This window comes from Phocoena sinus, chromosome 16 (assembly GCF_008692025.1).
Source record: "Phocoena sinus isolate mPhoSin1 chromosome 16, mPhoSin1.pri, whole genome shotgun sequence".
NCBI classification, from domain to species: Eukaryota; Metazoa; Chordata; class Mammalia; order Artiodactyla; family Phocoenidae; genus Phocoena; species Phocoena sinus.
In genome coordinates, this window is record NC_045778.1 from 27,755,627 (window position 1) to 27,769,722 (window position 14,096).

The 14,096-nt window shown below is 46.0% G+C and overlaps 1 protein-coding gene across 4 annotated transcripts in view; it reads left to right on the plus strand.

Moving 5' to 3' along the window:
* Positions 1-14,096, plus strand: part of LRMDA (leucine rich melanocyte differentiation associated) — a 1,257,159-nt gene that overhangs the window by 823,185 nt on the left and 419,878 nt on the right. The gene's annotated exons all lie outside the window — the stretch shown is intronic.

Genomic DNA, 14,096 nt, shown 5'->3' on the forward strand with positions numbered 1-14,096 from the left:
TTACCTGTCAAACCCAGTATGGCTACGTTGGAAAATCTTTAATGTAATTAAGAGAAGCACATTATGGGAGGTCAAGCGACTTGCTTTTTGAATTCTACTTCTAATCTGTCGTCAAATGGATGGAAATTGCAGGCTGGGGGAGTTAATGAAAGCTGCATGAGCTAGCAGGGGAAGGGAGGGAGGGGGCTGGTAGGCAGGAGGGCCAGATGGGCGCTCTGTGTCCTTGTTGCTGTGAGGACCAGGGCTGGGGGAGACCCACCGAGCACCCGGCCACGGCCTGGAGGCTCACTCAGCACCTGTCTCTCAGCACATTGGGCCTGCGGGATAAGGGGAGAGGGGCATCTGCACTGCTCCTTGCTTATCTCCAAGTGAGATCTGGGGCCAGGACGGCGGCGGCGGCCCGGGCAGAGTGGAGCCGGCGCCGCCCTCGTCACCCTTCACTCAGAGCCGTCTGATTCACATCGGCGTCAAGCTCGCCTCTTATGCTGATCCCCCAAAGAGCTGGTGGGGTGCTTCCAGCTACTCCTCCAGCTGTCCAGCCTCTGACCCCAGGCCCCTCACAGGTCTACAGCCTTCAGCATGTTGGATGTGGGGAAGACCCGAGAGGCAAGCACGGGCATTGCCTAGAGTTTCTTCTTGGGCGTGTGGGTTCCTGGCCCACTAAGCCCATCTCTCAGTGCACTGGGTGTGTCTGGGCTCCAGGGATCCTGTGCATCTTAATGCCAGAGTGCTGCCTTTTGGAGACGAAATTACTTAATGCTTTGCCGTGTGTTCTCGCCTGAGGGTGCTGCTGACAGAAGGCAGAGTTTTTCTCCTCTGGTTGCCGTCTCCCTCTTTGTTTTGTGCATTGCATCTGTGTACATTAGCAGAGGGATCTGTGTTTGAAAAAGGGTTACATCGGTCAGAATGTTGCCACTTAAGATTTGCTCTCTTCCTCAGAGATTGACATGAGAACAAGCATCACACTGCGTCTTCACAGGGTACTGGCTTGGAGAACTTTCCAGACCAGACAGGTCTTTCCCCCGCAGCTCTCTTCCTAGCTCGAGTATGGGCAGAATGCATCAGTGCTGAGAGAAGAGTTTCAGTCTTCAAGTTTGGAAATATCTTCGATACTCCATGGAAAAGATTGGGTGTCTCCTGTGTGGGGTGGTCCTTAGGAGTTATTTGGAACAGAATGGACAATCTAGGCAAAGTTGAAATACACAGCCGAGATTCCGAAGCATCTCAGTGTCTTAGAAGATCCAAGATTTGCCCAAAGGGTCTTAAGAAGGGTCCAGGGTCTTCTGTTACTAGAATTGTGTGGAGATGTGGCAGATGCAGTTGACGGGATGAGATGCAAAGGGACAAGGCACTTGTTAAGAGGGCCTCTAGAGAATTCTCCTTCTTCTTCACTGGGCTTGAATTTCCTTGGTTTAGAGAATTTTTAGTCATTTCCACATAGGAAAAATGGAAGAGATAAATGGGAGGGCAGAAGATGAGATGGAAAAAAAATCAGCCTGAAAGTAGTTTGAAATAAGAGCAGAGCATTGGTGAAAGTCATGTTCCAAGGGTCCTCCCTGCTGTGTTGCTTTTTTTTGACCAGTGAAGAGTCCCCTTTCTTATCTCCTGCCCACCCCCGTTTCTCATCCACAACAGAAAGGGCAGTGTTTCTAGAAAGGGAGATGTGTCTCCAGGTAAAAGCTGTCCCAAGGCAGTGGCAAGGGAAGCTGCTGTCCCAGCCCCCATTGGATGCTGTGTTTTCCTCCTAGTCGCAAGTTCACAGGTAAAAGTGAAACGTTACCCTGGGCTCCTCTTCCAAAGAAAGCTGTCTGCTCGCCATGGCAACCTCTTCCTGGGGTCTCAGCTGTCAACAACGGGGTGCAGAGTTCACAGAACTCAGCATTGTGTCCTCCTCTCTTCGTGTCCTTTTTTTTCTTTCTTTCTTTCTTTCTTTTTTTTTTTTTTTTTTTTTGAAGGGATTGAGGCTGGTTTGCAGCACTATTTAAAGCGAAGATGCCAAATGAAAAGTTCTTCGTTTTAAGTTGGTGCTTATACAAAGCTGCTTTGTGGGTTTTTTCGGCCTGTCAGACTTGTCAGGCCTAGTAAGAAAAAGTATATTGTTTCTAGCACTTGGATTCCTTTCTCCCTGACATCTGCCACTCTGTAAAGATGATAAATTCCTGCCTCATTAGCCAAGGGTGTGGGATTACAGGCTGACAACACATTAATCACCAGCCTCTGTGGCAGGCTGACTAGCAATAGGCATTGTTAACAAAACTTTTCTAATATGTCACTCTTCTCTATGACAGCCTGTAATCAATCATTGTGATTGACGGCGCTGATAGATTACACTATTTATACTTTGTGTAATGAAAGATAGTGTTTCCACCTACTGTCATTTCTGGGCAAGTGGTGGAGGATCAGTGAATAGAAACAAACATAACAACAGGGCAAGCCCTCATCATCCCCAAAATATCCACAGAAATACCTCACCTTCCCAAGTCCCAAGCCTGGCTTGTACATTTGGCAGTGAACAAGGCAGCAGGATGGCACTGGGGCAGTTACTCTGGGATGAGGGGTAGTGGTGGGGGCATCTGGAAAGGAAGAGGTGTTCTGGATTTTCACAGAGAGCTCTCTTTGCAGTGGATACGCTCTCAGGTATCGAAAGGTCAAGTTTACACAGGTAGAAGATTCCCCCAGCAGCCCCTCTCATCACCCTCATCAGCTTACTATGTGTGTACAGCTGAGGCTTCAGCCCCTCCTCCCCTGCCAGATGAGAGATGATTTAGATGTTGATAAAATATTTGTTCTTTCCTGGCTCTGAGGGCAAATATTATCCTTGTTTCCCTTAATCGTACAGCACTGCGAAAGTCAACAGCACCCGGAGCAAGTACAAAACCAACACTCGGAGAGGAGCCATTTGCTGAGGGCCTTTGCTGGGACTTGCTTTTCCTCTTTGAAGCCCCGAAAGTTCCAAATAGGTTAAGAATGAATCAGCTGAGCTGATTCATGGATTCTGGCTCTCACGTACGGGACATTTTTGGAGGGTCTTTTCAGTGATTTTTATTTTGGTGTGGAAAGAACTTGTCAAAGATACAGGCTATTTTTGACTTGCTTGAAGCTATAATTTTCATAGAGTGGCAAGTGGGGATGATCCTGGGCTGGCATCCTCGGAGGCAGAGTGCCTTTCCCTGTGGTGGAGCCGCAGTCCAGCCAACCGTGCCACAAAAGTCTGTTTTAATCATTTTTTTAAAATGATGTTTCTATTTAATTTTCCTTGCTCTTGGTTAAGTACAGGAAAAGTCTCCTTTATTAGTTCTTTAACGTTCATAGATGTGAATCGTCATCTGCCTCTTTAGTACAGGCATAGGTCTGTGATTCTCAGCCTTTCCGTGAAATGGGTTTCTGATCTCCCTCTCTATGTCTGTGATTCTCAGCCTTTCCGTGAAATGGGTTTCTGATCTCTCCCTGAACCTATTCTGTGGATTGGGAGGCAGAGAGGGGAGAATAGAAAGGTAGCAAGGACTTGTCCCCTCTCCCTGCATGTCGTGTTGGTGGTAGGCATCCGACACTTCAAGCTGCCCTGCCAGTTGGCAAAGCAAAAGGAACCTGAGAGGGACCCTGAGTGAAACTGCTTTAGAGGAGGGTGAGACAGGAGGAGGTGCGGGGAGCCAGCAGAGCTAAACTTTAATCTCTCTGTGAAGTTTGAGTGAGCCCAGGATGATTAATGAGAGAGCAGACCATCTGATTAAGCCCCTCCGTGTCATAGGACATGATTAGTAGGTGACAGAGACGGTAACAGTATCCAGCCAAACCCTTGTTTCTTTCACGGCTCCGGCTGTTATATGATTAATGTCCCCAAGGGCTATCTCAGGGTCAGGCAAGGGAACCTGTCAGAACAGGTGGAAGTGACAAAATGGGCAGAAACTCCTTAGGGGGGACAGGAGTGGTGAGGGAGAGAATGGCCGGCGGGGCAGGGGGGACGGGTTGGCCAGATGGAGCCGGCAACCTTTCTCTGAACCAAGCAGGCTCGGGGAGCATCATGGGAATGGAAACGAGGAAGAATCCCAAAACTTCTGATGTTTCCCAGCTCCTGGATGCAGCGAGTACTGCCAGGTTGGATGTGCAGAAAGCACAGTGTGACATGGCAAGTCATCACTCATCATTTATGTGCTGAGGTGGGATGGGACGGGGCTACTGTGGGCCCTGAGGGGATTGCTGTGAGGTGCCCCCATGTGTGCCTTGTAAGCATGCATGTTCCTTCAGATGCAGCAGAACAGGGCTCCACTCTGCTGGAGGAATTAAGTACAAATCAAACAGGTAGAGCTGATATTTCAATTTTTTGCTTTTAGGGGCCAGTGCATATAAACTGTCTTGAATGCTCTACTTAGAAAAGGTAAATATGGAGGATGAGAATGGATTCAAAGAATTATATCTTCTTAGGTCTAGAGTGAGCTGTAGAAATTTTTTAAAAATTCAGGTAACCCAGGTTACAGGTGAGAAAAATGAGGCTCAGAGAAGGTAAATGACTTGTCCAGTGGAAGTTAGGACTAGAACCCCAGCCTTTCTATTCCTAGTTTCACATAGCAAACCCTTGATGAGTCCATTGGTAAGAAGTCTCAGACCTTTTTATTAGATGTGAGCTTCCAAGCAAGACTTTGATCTCCATTTCCCTTATTATATTTCCACCCTCCCTTCCCAGAAGCACTTTGACCTCCAGGTCAAAGGTTCAAATCCCATTTGAAGTGGAATCTCACTGAGTTCTCTTGGGGCAAGCAGTCTTCCCAGATGGCATCTTTGAGAGGAGACTATGCTCGTATGGCAGCCATTTTGATCGACAAGGTTCCTGAGGGGGACCATTTTGACATGAAAGAGAATCTGGATTTTGTTGAGATTCACCCAGCCAGTGTAGCTTCTCTTTTTCCGTCTTTGATGCTCTGTCTGTTCATTGCCCACATTCGAGAGCCATTCTAGGGCTGTAATGGGGACTGGTAAGACTCTTCAACCATTTTCTAGGAGCCTCTTGAGCTGCCAGAGTCCCTCTCTGCTCTACATGTCAATCTGATAACTCCTGCTCTTGTGTTCACACAGCAATAATAATAACTGGGTTAGCACTTGGACTGGGCAGTAACCAGCTCCTTGCATCAGCTTGATCTCCAACGCAGGAGTTTACAAATTGGGAATCTTTGCTAGGAAGAAAAAGGCCACCTTTCAGCAGAGTTTTGTCCATACAGACTTACCAGGCAGAAATGGTCTTCAGTGAGCCACAGACTTAGTAGCAAAGCCAAGTTCAGTGTCATGAGCACAAAGGAGGAAGATGGAGGAATGGAGACTGTATTGGATTATATCAGCAAGGGAATAGTTTGGGTAAGAGACCCAACCAAGGCATGTTAATGCTTCAGTCCCCCAAAAGTGGTTTATCACTTGGCATTTTATGTGAGTTACCCTCAAAGGCCGAATTGAGTATGAAGGACACTCAAACCTTCCCAGAGTTAACAGAGTCCCAGGGCAGCATTATAGAACGGGTGACTTGGAGGGCAAACCCTCCTACAGATGACTTCTCCCCAGGTCAGGGGATCTATTACAGATAAATAAATGCTTATTCATTTTAGAATTCTGGCGCATTTTGATTTCTGCTACACATTTCACCCAGGTGTCGTACAGCCTCACCAGGCCAAGTAGAGCATGAACTGGATTTCCAAGAATAGTCATCTGAATTTGGCTCTTGTGGTCTGAGGGAATCATACAGAAGACTGAGTCACTTCCATGGTCAAAGGGATCATCTAGAACCAAATCCTTCTATGAACTGATAGAAAGGTTTGAGAAAACGTTGGCAGACACGACATGAGATGTCCAGCCTTTGCTGTGGCCTCTAGCATACTGGCGAGAGCTCCATTGTGGCTTGATGATGCTGTTGGGGGTAGTTGAGTTCTTTATATTACAGAGGGAATCAGTGACCTTGGTGGATCATGCAGTCCTTGAGCCTTTCTCCTGTCGCGAAATAGGTCGAGTTTCCAAAAATTGAGCCTCTCTTGACCTACAAAAAGAACCCACCTTGTCAAAATGTTGACCCATTCCCCGTGTGCACTGCTTTGTACTGGAGACTTTATGGGGGAGCCATGGTGCTGTGGAGGTGGCTCCAGGCTTTGCTGTTGGTAGACCCCAAAGATAGTTTGGGGTCTTACCAGGACTCAGTGGTCAAGTTGAGGAATCATTTCATGAGCAAGGCCATAAGCAAATGTTTACCGATGATGAAGTACTGAAGTTTGTGAATGATGTACACTCATCTGAATTAGAGCAGACTCACATTCGAGCCTGCCTTCCTCTATAATTTCTTGAGCAGGGAGAAAGGGGTACCATTACGTATTTCAGGGGTGTGGCATCTCACCTTAGGCGACCTCCTGGGAGTGGGTTAGGCTCAATGAAATAATCCTCCACGTGATTTGGCCGAGAAATGTTTGAGCTTCCACATTATTAGGATGTACTACACTAACGATGTTACCCAACCAGAGAGCATGACAAATAGTTTAATGAAGAGCAGCAACTATTCTGGATGGCAGATATTTCTTTACTTAAAGGCAGAGTTCAGGAGATGCCAACCTCTGTTCCTTTGAGGCTAGCACAAATACGAGATTCTGCCCTTTCCCGAAGGATGAAGACACAGGAAAAACTTAGAGTATGGGAGATGCTCATTACCTTGCAGGATTGACCGTTCTGTGGCCCCATCAGTCTGGACTCCCAAGTCCAGGATGCCAAACTCTCTTATCCCCTTTGAGATGGAAAAACACCACAATCTTCTTTTCCATCCTGTTATTTATTTTTTGAAGATTTTCTGAAAATGGCTTCTTTCTGTGTGTAGTTGTTTAAAGAAACCAGACCAGAAAAATCAGGCTAAGTAACAACTTTTATCTCTTGAGCAATTTTCTTTTTTGCAGTTTGGAACTGGAGGCGATTGAAGTCCTCCCTAGTGCCCTGGTAGCTGCAGCCCCTCTTTCAGCATTTTTTCAAAGGGCACAGGCCAATCTGCCCATAATGAGCTTGGAAAGTGAGGATGAAGTTCCTGATAATATGACACAAATTTCTTTACTTTTGCTCCTTATTTCATCTTAATTAGTCCCTGTAGAAAGGATTGATTTTTGAGAGGCTTGTAGTGAACATCTGTCGGTATTCCTGGGGTCATTCTTAGCCTGTCCTGTGTTTGACATTTCTTGTAAAAGAGGAGGCATTTGTTCATATTGACATTAGCTGCCTCTGTATCTCTCGGTGGTACAGATGGTCTGTGAATAAAGACATCAAGCTAATAGGCAAGATGACAAGCTTCAATAGAGCTGGGGCTCCTCACACTTAAATGGCAGGGCAGCGTGGATTGCTTCTGCTGCTGAGGCTGGGGTCTGCGGGTAGCAAAGCATATGGAATAAGTTAAAAATGAAGAAGGATCCTGGGAAATAACTAGAAACCTCTCCCTGAGATGATAAGGGCTTTTATTATTTTTTTTTTTTTTTTCATCCGTGCAGTGTGTCAACGCTTCCAAGGAATGCAGAGCCAGGGAAGAAAGGCGGAAACTGTGTTTTCTGCCGGTCCTGCTACCATACATGTTTGTCCTCTGAACTGGCCATGCAGATCCTAATGGAGGTTTGCAGATCTCAGAAGGGAGCTGTTGTTCTTGCTTTTTGGGTGAAGTATGTTTGTGCTCCTGCTTCCATCAGAGGACAGCTACTCTCAAGTCACGAGCTTAGGTTTTTTTCTCCCATGAAACCATATTTTCCCCGAGGACCTCCAGGAAATAAGCACTCTGGAACCTTATAATTCTGTTCATTCCAGAGGTTCTGGGCTTTCTCCCAAATGCACATCCTAGTTTATTATGATAATCCATCTTGGCTTTGGCATATGTATATTCATCTCTATTTAAGTCCACTTATATTTTAATCATGAACCACTTATTAGGACAAAGAGGTTTTTTGGTTGACTCTTGCCAGTGTAAAATACCTCAAGCCTGAAGGGCAGCCTCTCGGTTCTGGTGTTGGGTGCACAAGCCCTCCCATTGGTCCAGGTTTCTTTATCAGTGTCTTTTTTATCCTTTCAGCTTCTATCTTCTCAGATGCTGTAATCCCGATCTTTTCTATCCATCTTCGTTATAGTAGCCCCTATGGACTCAATTATATGAGTAGCTTTTCTTGCCTTCTCCTGAACTGTCTTTAGTTCTATTACGCATTCTTTATTTTCCATTTGTACATGGGTGACATGTCTACATGCTTATGTTGCTTTTTAAAAAAAAAAAATATTTTATTTATTTTTGGCTGCGTTGGGTCTTTGTTGCGGTGCGTGGGCTTTCTCTAGTTGCGGCGAGTGGGGGCTACTCTTCCTTGCGATGCGCAGCCTTCTCATTTCAGTGGCTTCTCTTGTTGTGGAGCACGGGCTCTAGGCACGCAGGCTTCAGTAGTTGCGGCATGCGGGCTCCAGTAGTTGTGCCACGTGGGCTCAGTAGTTGTGGCTCGCGGGCTCTAGAGCACAGGCTCAGTAGTAGTGGCACGTGAGCTTAGTTGCTCCGTGGCCTGTGGGATCTTCCAGGACCAGGGCTCAAACCCATGTCCCCTGCATTAGCAGGTGGATTCTTAACCACTGTGCCACCAGGGAAGCCCTGTGTTGCTTTTTAATGTTGACATGCTACCTTTTTTCATGGATGATTTGAGGTGGCTTGCAAGGATACAAACTGTAAAACAAAAATAAAAACAGGACCTTACCAAGGCAAGGGAAAATAGTAAAAAGGGGATGATTGCAGAGGCAATGCGCTTCTACAGTGCAAAGATCAAAACAGTACGTGCTGTTTCTTGTAGGTTGGTGTAGATCAGGATTACTGTGAGCTCATACATACCAAAGACTTGAATCAGGACCAGTACCTTTACATGAAAAGGGAAAAATTAACTACGGCACTTGGTAGGTAAATAAAAAAACAGTTTATTGCTTGTCTGATGGTTCTTTATTTTACACACTGATTGGGTTGAGATTTTAATATATGTCCCCCACCCTCCTCACACATAGGATCTCGACTTATCAACTCAATTAAATGAATTATGGTGTTGGGAGAGTCTTACCTAGAAAGAGAAGGAGGTACGAAAGAGAAGGGAACGAGGAGAGAACACAGAAGAGTGCAAAGAGAGAGGAAGGAGAGGAGGAGGGAGACTTCTAATTAGCTTGGATAATGGTAAGATTAATGAGATGCTTTAGTTAATGAGGCAGTTAGCTGGCAGAGGTCTTTCCAGTGCCCCTATGTGGGCTTGAGGCGCCATTATGAGAAGCTGAGTCAGATATTTAAGGAGCAGGGAGAGTTGGGCTTCCAAAAGCCCGAAGCCAGGAAACAATCCACACACAGTTGGCTGGAGTCAGTTTGATGCAGGTCAGATGGGGACATGACCCTGCCTTTGTTTCTCCCTGGGTACTATGTCCTGGCCTCATGACTCAACTCTCCTGACCCCTGAATGGGCTGTCATGAAATGAACAGAACCTTCCCCTACTTTATTCTCCCATGTTCCCTGAGGACTCTTGTTTTTTGGGTTTTTTGTTTGTTTGTTTGTTGGCTCTCAGTCATTGGAAGGGGCCATTGTTCCTGCCTCCCCCACTATGGTGAATTTCTCAAAGATGGAGACCATGTCTCTACCATTAGATTCCACTCTCCTCTAGATGGAATTTATGTCTTTTGTTCAGATTGGGAGCTCCCTAATGATGGGAATCAGTGTCCTTTACATTATTTGAAGAGCTTCTCAAAGCGGACAGATGATTCCTTTCCTTTTTTTCTCCTCTGAATCCCATCATATATTTTACTGAGGATCCTGCATCCCTTCATTCCACAAATATTTATTGAGACCTAGTATGTGCCAGGTACTGTTCTAGGCACTTGGAGATACAGAGTGAACAGAGGATGAGTTCTCGTGCAAGGAGTTTGCCTTCCGGGGCAGGGGAGGCAAGAGAGACAGATAAGAAGTAGATAAATATATGTCAAGCATGGTAGTAGCATCAGTGGGGGATTCAGGGAAGTGATGCTATTTCATGCTGGGTATTCAGAGGTGACCTTTCTGAAAAGGTAACATTCGATGGCCGGAAGGAAGACATATGGTTATTTGGGCAGGGCAATGAGAGTTTTAGGCAGAGGGAACAGCAAATGCATTTTCCCTCGTCCCTTGTATCTCCAAGGGAGTGTGTGTGACCAGCAGCATTGTCTCAGGGGGCTCAGAGACACCCAATCACCCTGCGTCTCAGAATCAGATGCTTCGGCATCTGCTGTGGCAGACTCTCCTGCCTGAGCTGTGTCCGAGCTCAGTTGACATCGGCAGCTCTTTTTAACCCAGTGGCACCTTCAGGGATCTTGCTCTTTCCCCTCGACTCAGAGTTTCTCCGGGGTAGGGATGAAGGCTCCACCTCTTTTATGTCTCCTAAATCATCTAGGACAGAACTGAAGGATGCCCAGATCTGAGTGTTTTACTCAGTGCTTATTGGGGGTTCCACTCATGCTATTTGAAATGCAGTCCTTTCACGTTGTTTAGCACTGATCAGTGACTCTTCGTTCTCCATGCTGTCTTCTGGTGGAGGCAATGAACAGCACTCAGACTTGGGGTCCACGCTGTCTGAGTATAAATTCTACTTGCTCTGTGACTTTGGACATAATAATGATCCCTATGTCATCGAGAGGGTTGATGACTCAATATATGTGAAGGGCTTAGAAAAGTGTCTGATGAGTGGTCTCTAGGTGTTACTGTTTACTGTTGCTATTATTAATATTCTTTCAGTGTGTTTTATACATATAAGAGTTCTAGAAGTCAGGTGGGTTAGGGTAGTCCTGACTTGCCTGAAGACATAACTTGGAAGGCATTCCTTCCCAAAAATGTGAGGTGAGGTGGCATCGATTGTGTCTCAGAAGTGCAGGCTGCCTGTATGGAGTGCAGGATGCTGGCTGAGGTGAGGGACAGTGCCACTCACCTTGCTTCAGGGGCTAATGAGTTGTTTCAATTTTATGTCACCTCCATGATTACAGATTTCTGAAGGATACTTTGCCATCTTCCTGCGTATCTCAAGCTCTGTGTCATATTAGGAGATCCAGCAAATATTTGCAGAATTAATTAATAACTGGTTAGGTGGATGGTTGGATGTATGGATGCATAGAGTAAATGAGTTATGAGCCTTTTCAAACTACCAAAGAGGTGAGAATCTGTTAGCTTGTTTCTACCCGCACTCCATCTTTTTTTAACCTTCAATTCTCGCTTTCCTCTGCCTTTCCTCTTTCCTTTCCTCCTTGCTTTCCTCTCTTCTTGTGCCACCTCTCCCATTGCCTCTGGATGCAATCATGTCCCTCTTTGTCTACTGTTTTCTCTTTTATCCTCAGTATCACGTACCAAGCATTCCCCAAATCCGTTAAAGATCAAAATCTAGAGTGTTCACAGTGTGGTGGCCCAGGTGGCCCCAAGGAGCTGGGGTTTTGCTTTCTCCCCTGGGTATCTGTTCCCCAGGATGACCCAGCATCATTTGCTGAGGTAAGAGTACCACAAGCTCCCCTGCAATACCCTCTGGGTCATCGTTTTGCAAACCGCCTTTGCCAAGTGATCATGGCTGAAATTGATGCCTCCGGCACACATGAAACTCACACCTTTGCTCAGGCTGCCTCTCTCTATACTTACTGCTGTTTAAATGTCACTGCCATTGAACAGAGTGGAGTAATGTGTCTGGGAAGACAGCTAATGCTATATTTTGGTAAGTTCTTATCAAAATGCCTCTGGCAAGCTATTTGCCCTTGATGAAAAGAATCCTAGTCTTGCTTGCAAAACTCATGAGTAATTATACCAGACCAAACCCTTGGGACTTACCAAGGGAGTCCTGAACCCTGTGGGAGTCCTGAATCCAGGCCCTTTGTTCACAGGATAAATGGAGGTTTGGGTGATGTCCTTAGCACCAGCAAGGCTAGGCATAAATAATCTCACCAGACATCTGTGGAAAATTACTCTGTGGGTAGGTCATGAACAGCAACTGGGAGCTGCCCAGTCTCCATCATTTTCATCATAAAAGCAGGTATCTAGGGCCATATTTTCAGTGGAAAAATTAGTGGCATGATCATTATTACTTGTGATATTTCTACTTACCTAAGAGGATAGTTGTAGGGAGTAGCTATTAAATCAGTAATGTTAAGAAGCTGGAACTCAAAGAGGATTAGAATCTAGATGATTTTTCTGATTCAGATTACCTAAATTATCTTTTGGCCTTTGAAGAAGGAAAATAAGATTGTATTTATTTCTCTTCTTTCCCTCCTCTGTAAATGCCTAACTGAGTTTATTCATTTCAGCTTACTGCAGTAGAAATAGCAGCAAACAGCTTCCACTTAACTTCCTTCTGTTAACATGATGTTTTTCGCAGGAGGGTAGGGGCGGGCAGAGGAAAGCCAAGAGAAGTCAGTATCTTCCTGTGTTTGGCTGTGAGGTGTGTGGAGAGGGTTTGGAGAATTTTCATTCTTCAGAGGCCCTTCTTTTTACTAACCACCACACTTTGTAATGAAGTTATCTCCCATTCAGCTACACACCGGTGAAATATTGTTTATGAGGACCGTTTGCTATATTTAAAGAATGTATATTTGGAAGTTACCTGTACCAAATAGATTGTGAATATCTTGTTTTCTCATTGTATCTACCCTGAAATGATGAAAGATTCTTAAACAAAAAGTATTAAGCATGTATTGGTGACTGAGTGGGTACCCAGAGTAAAATTGCCTACCACGCGTCAAGGCAGGAAACCAAAGGAAAGTGAAGACGAAGCGTCGGGGTGGGAAGATTTCCAGCAGATGGAGGCCTCCCACCTAGGGCGGGTGTGATGGCTGGGCGTAATAGTCTGGGTTCCTGGTGGTCACGTCCCCCATCATGACCACGTCCAGCTGGAGGGTCAGAGCTTCAGGCCAGCCTTCTCAAGATGGAGCAGCCCCATAAGCCACGTTTCCGTGAAGAACCTCAGTTTCTGTGAAGAGGACGTCTCTGTCCCCTCACACGATGTGAACCTAGCATGTTTTGTGTGTTCCACTCCTGCGGGCACTTTCTTCCCTTGCCATTGCTGAGTGAACCAACACACAGTCGTGGCTGCATGTCCCAACTTCTTTCTTGAGGGCTTAAGGAAAGAGGGGGGAATAATAAAGGCCCTATTTTGAGAAGCCACCTACCATGCCCCCATGTCCTCAGACAGCTGTGGAACGCAATGATGTGCAACGGAGGAGAGGTAAGAACTTCCACGGGGCTTTGACATTCAAACCCCACTCATACGGGTTGACTGAGAAGAGGAATATAAATGCATGACTGACCCCCAAGATGGAGCCTCATAACAGAAGCCAGCTCTGTGGCTTGTTTGACCTCAGGAATGCCGAGGATGCTCGTGATGGAGCTGGCCTTTCCCTTCACAGCTCATCCAGTAAGGTCTGCCTTCTCTCTCCCTTCCACGTTTTAGATTGACTACCATGTTCATGCAATAATTTTGACTTTTTGATTTTTACTCACAGTTGCCGATAATCCATATGCATTCTGTATACGTCAACTTCTGCTTTCTTTTTTCTTCCTGAAAGCATGTCTTTGTTCAGGGCTCTGTGGCTGCAGGAATTAATGGAACTGCTAGTATGGCTCTTTGAGGAGCAAGAGGGATACTGCAAAAAAAAAAAATAGGGAAGAGCAAAGGGCCTGTTCATGCGGTGGGTCTGTCATCCCTCCCTCCACCAGCCCTTCTTTAGTGCCTTATTCTTTTTGCGCCTCTACATCCTGGCTTCTGTTTCTTGTCTCCTTTTTTCTCTCCACTTCTGCCCGCATACTATTGTCTTTCCATCTTGTGATGCATTTGGCTTTTTTTGTGGCTCTCATGCAAGGGATCTCACATAGTGCTGACCAGCCTGTCGGAGAGGTTGCTTTTAGTTCAGGTTTGCAGCTGAGCCGTTTAGCTGTGGGCAGAGATGTGGAGTTGCATGTAGAACACCACAAGAGAGCTATGGTTATGACAGGCTCTCTGCATGGAGCAAGGAAAGAACGATCTCAGGCAAAAGGCTCTCAGCATGCTTCCTGATACCATTGCCAACCCAACCCGCCCCCCCCCCCCACCCCAAGCAAATA